Consider the following 5,358-nt stretch of genomic DNA (forward strand, 5'->3'; position numbering starts at 1 on the left):
GTCTCATAAACAATAGATAATTTTTCTTACTATTTTATCCTTTATCTTTCTCTCCCCCTTTGTCAACATCAAAAACAAATCTTGAATAGAGAGGAGAAAGATGTTACCACTTGTTGCAATGTATGAGAATCAAGTGATACCAAAAGGCATTAAAACAATCATTCAATATTAATCAAGCAAAAACAAGTATAATAACACATCAATCAAACACAATCAAATACAATCAATCATCAAATATTTCAAATCAAATTAATTAAATTAACAATGAACTAACTATACACAATAATTTCTATTAAAAAAAATTCAAATTTCAAATTTCAAATTTCAAATTTTAAATTTTAAATTTTAAATTCCAACTTCCAACTTCAACTTTTAGTAACTTCCCCTTCCAACTTCCAACCTGCATTTTCAACTTTCAACTTCCAATAACTTTCATTTCCAACTTCCAACTTCCACTTCCAACTTCCAACTTCCATTTTTAACTTTCAACTTTCAACTTCCAACTTCCAACTTCCAAATTTTAATTTCAAATTTCAAATTTTAATTTTTAATTTTCAAATTTAACTTTTCAAATTTCAATTTTCAATTTCAAATTTCAAATTTCAATTTCAAAATTTCCTTTTCTAAATTTGAAATAGTTTTCTTAAAACATGAAACTAATTTGAAAAGTTTAATAGATTCTTTAAAAACAATCAAAAACTCAATCAGGAACAAACATCAAAGATAATACAATCAAACACAAATAAAAAATACAATCAATCAATCATCAAACACAGCCAATCAAATTCAATCACAATCATCAAGAACAGTCTAAACTCAAGTAGAAAACAAGCATCAAAAGTAATCAATCAAAGACAAGTGACCTGTTGGTATCATTTGATATTACTTGTTGGGGTTGTTGATCAAATGGCCTTTGTTTGTTGTCTCCATAAATCGCATATTCACTTTTCTTGGGGAGAAATATGGCCTTCGTTTGTTGTCTCCATAAATCACATATTCATTTATCTTGGGGAGAAATATGAATAAACTTTGATGCATGCCATGTGTTTGGAAAAATTGCTATCTATGTATCGACTTTGCTCTTCTCCATTTTCATAGTCTTTCATCATGATACCTAGACTTATGATTTTCTTCTCTGAATCAGTTGAATAATTTGTGACATTATCTTCCCAAGTGATATATCCTTTATTTTCTTTCTTCTCTTTGAAATTTATCTTGTCGGATTTTCCATTCTTCTTTTAAACACATGACAATTGAATCTCATGTGCCCAAGTTGATCGCACTTAGCATTTTCGGGCTAAAGAGGAATATTCTTCTTTCTTTTTTCATCATCATCTTCTTTCTTCTCTAGTTTTTTTTATATAGTTGCATTTCTCTCTACCATTGTAGGAATAAAGGAATCAAATTCAATGGCTTCCCATATCTTTAGATCTATGGCTTCTATAAAGATCTGCATTCGGGTTTTCCAATAATGATAACCCTCACCATTGAACATAAGAGCCTATTGATAGAATTTCCCTCAGCAAATGGAAATTTGGATGAGGCCATATCTATTCTTGAAGTTTTTAAACTTTATACAAGAAACCTGCTCTGATACCACTTGTTGGACCTTGTGGCCTCAATAATCTTAAGAGGGATAGGCTTAGAATGCAGAAGAAGCGACAACAATCAATTTAACAATGTTCTTTAAACATGCAAGACACAATTGATTGCAAAATAAATAAGATAAGGGAAGAGAGAATGCAAACAAAATTTTATACTAGTTCGGCCACTTCCTGTGCCTACGTCCAGTACTCAAGCAACCCACTTGAGATTTCCACTATCTTTGTAAAATCCTTTACAAATTCTGAACCACACAAGGACAACCTATCCCTTGTGTTCAGATGCTTTACAATAAGAGACTCACAGCCTCTTAGCCAATCTCATTGAATAAGAAGAATGGAAGAAGAATTCTCTCTTCAAGAGAAGAATATTACAATGAAGATCATGTAAGAATCCTTATAGATTTTGCAAGTGTTTGGTCAAGGATTTCTTTTGAGAGAGCATTTGACAACGAAGTTCTTTTGGAATCTCTCTCATTGTCTTTTGAGAGGATAAGACATTTTTGCCAAGCAAAACTCTCTCTTGAATTTCGTCCCAAGTCACACATATATATAGGCCTTTGATGGTTATTCAAAATCCAAATGATAAGATGTGACTGTTGGCGATATTCCTTGAAAATCCTCTCTAGTAATCGATTACAGAATTAGTGTAATCGATTACACAGTTGTTTTTCTTGAACAATTGTGAACCTTCATTTAAAATTTGAATTCCCAACGTTCATTGTCTCTGGTAATCGATTACATATGATGTGTAATTGATTACACACTTTCAAACCATTAGTAATCGATTACATGTATTGGTAATCGATTACATGTGCCTTGAATGACTTGAAACCTTTCATTGTGAGGCAAGGCTTGATCTTGAAGAAATCTTGAATCAAGGCTTTGTTTGTTGAAACAATCTTGTATTAATCTTTAAACAAAATGAGCCTTGTTTGATTCTTCTTTTGACATCATCAAAATCATGTATACATACATTCACATTCTCCCCCTTTTTGATGATGACAAACATGTGATTTCTTCTCAACACCATCAAAGCTTGCATCATTTACATTCTCCCCCTTTCTCAAGCAAATTCTTAATTCTTCTTGACATCATCAAAATCTTCATGATTTACACAACACACACCCCATTGACTCATCCAACATAGTCATATATAGGATAAGGGGTCTTCCGAGCACCGGTGGCACAAGCACAAGAGGATTCATGAGGCACCGCTTAATCCTTTCGAATGCCACTCGACATTCATCGTCCCATTGGACAGACAGGTTCTTACGCAATAACTTGAAGAGAGGCTCACAAGTGGTAGTTAGTTGTGATATGAACCTCGCTATGTAGATTAATCGTCCTAGGAAACCTCAGACTTGCTTCTCGGTGCGTGGCTCGGGCATTTTGAGGATGACCTTCACTTTGTCTGAGTCTACCTCTATCCCTTTTTGGCTCACGATAAAACCAAGCAACTTTCCAGATTTGACCCCGAAAGTGCACTTTGCGGGATTCAACCTTAATCGGTATTTACGCAGCCTCTTGAACAAATTTCATAAGTTGACAAGGTATTCCTCCTCAGTCTTTGACTTGGAAATCATGTCATCCACATAGACCTCAATCTCTTTGTACATTATGTCATGGAATAACGCTACCACAACCCACTGGTAAGTTGCTCCAACGTTCTTGAACCTAAAAGACATCACTTTGTAGCAGAAAGTTCCCTACAGGGTGACGAAGGTCGTCTTCTCCATGTCCTCTAGTGCCATATTTATTTGATTATAGCCTAAGAACACATCCATGAAGGAAAACAAGGCAAAATTGGTCGTGTTATCTACGAGGATATAGATTTGTAGCAAAGGAAAGTTATCCTTGGGACTAGCTCGATTCAGATCCCGATAGTCCATGCACATTCGTAACTTTCCATCCTTTTTAAGGACTGGCACGATATTGGCAACCCATTCTGGGTATCGAGCAATGGCCATGAAGCCAGCGTCAAATTGCTTTTTCACTTCTTTTATCTTCAGGGACATCTCGGGCCTCATCCTCTTCAACTTTTGCTTTATCGGGGAACACTCGGGATTTAGAGGTAATCTATGTTGTACAATGTCGGAACTCAGACCAGGCATATCTTGGTAGGACCAAGCAAAGATGTCTTGGTAGTCTCGCAACAGAGCCACCAGTTCATCTCAGACGTTCATGGACATGCCCGTGCCAACCTTGACCTCCTTTCTTTCTTCGCCAACACCTAAGTTTACAACTTCCATTTCCTCTTGGTGTGGCTTCACTTCCCTGTCTTCTTGCTCGACCATTCTTTTCAACTCCGGGGGAAGCCCCCAATCCTCATCTTCCCCTTCCTCAGCTTGATTTATTAATTGCTCAAAATCAACATTCGGGTCCTCAGTATCACTACTTTCATAGGACTCATTGTTGGATCTGTATCATTTAATCACAACGAAAATAAATATGCAGACAAATGAAAATAGATGAAAGTGCAAGATCAAATGAAGAAGGGATGTGTATTTATAATCTCATCGGAACAAAAACATGCCCAAACAGGAAGCAAACCCTAAAGCCTAGGCCCAACAATAAGGTTGGAACTAACAAATTGCATTGAATCGGCCATGGAAATCCTAGGTCATTTGATGACTTGCCAATTCCTCAATTTAAACTATGGAGGACACGGTCGCACCCAATTTGGTTGGGCTTGAAGGGTTTCTTCATGTATCACAGCAAACCGTCCCTCGAACATCCACCCCGCACTGACAAAGCTTTCATCGATGTGACACAAGGGGACTCCTTTCACTTACAGCCCTTGAGGCTGACCCGTGCTTCTCTCCTTCCTTTCTAGGGCAATCCTCCTTATGTCGGCATGTGTAGGCTCGTATCCCAATCTGAAACTCCCGTAGTCCTCTGTGAACTCTACCAAACTTGCCATGCCATTCCCATTCTGGCCTAGACCCATTCCGGGCTCATATCTGTGCCCCAACATCACCCGAGCTACCATCAAGGTGGCACCGGATGAGCACGGCTACACCGAGGGAGACTCCACATAAGCATTGCTCACAACTTCTAATGCTTGAAATAATTATTCCAAGGACTCCTCCGCAGCCACCACATATGGCGTAGAAGAAGGATAACTCACAAGTATGTCTTCTTCTCCCGAAACTATAATCAATTGCCCCTTCACCACAAACTTTAACTTCTAGTATAGTGTTGACGGGACCACCCTAACTGAATGAATCCAAGGCCGGCCTAATAAGCAGTTGTAGGCAGGATTTATGTACATCACTTGGAGGGTAATCTGGCACACGTGGGGTCAGATTTGAATCGGGAGATCGATCTCCCCCCTTACATCCTGGCGGCTGCCGTTGAAAGCTCGCACTACCATGGAGTTGGGTCTTAGGTGTGATGCATTAAAAGGTAGCTTGTCCAAAGTAGCCTTGGGCATGACATCGAGGTAAGAACCATTGTCAATAAGCACTTTGGCTACTATGTGGTCCAAACATTTGATAGATACGTGCAAGGCTTTGTTGTGTCCCCTACCCTCAACAGGTATTTCTTCATCAGCGAATGTGAGGTAGTTGTTGGCTGTGATGTTGTTGATTATGCCCCCGAAACCCTCCACAGATATGTCTTGTGCTACGTGAACTTTGTTCAAAATCTTGACCAATAACGACAGATGAGACTCGCAGTTCATAGGAAGCCCCAATAGAGAGATCCTAGCCGGAGTTTTGTTTAGTTGTTCGATCACTTTGAACTCACTTTGAAG

This window comes from Glycine max, chromosome 17 (genome assembly GCF_000004515.6).
Source record: "Glycine max cultivar Williams 82 chromosome 17, Glycine_max_v4.0, whole genome shotgun sequence".
NCBI lineage: Eukaryota > Viridiplantae > Streptophyta > Magnoliopsida > Fabales > Fabaceae > Glycine > Glycine max.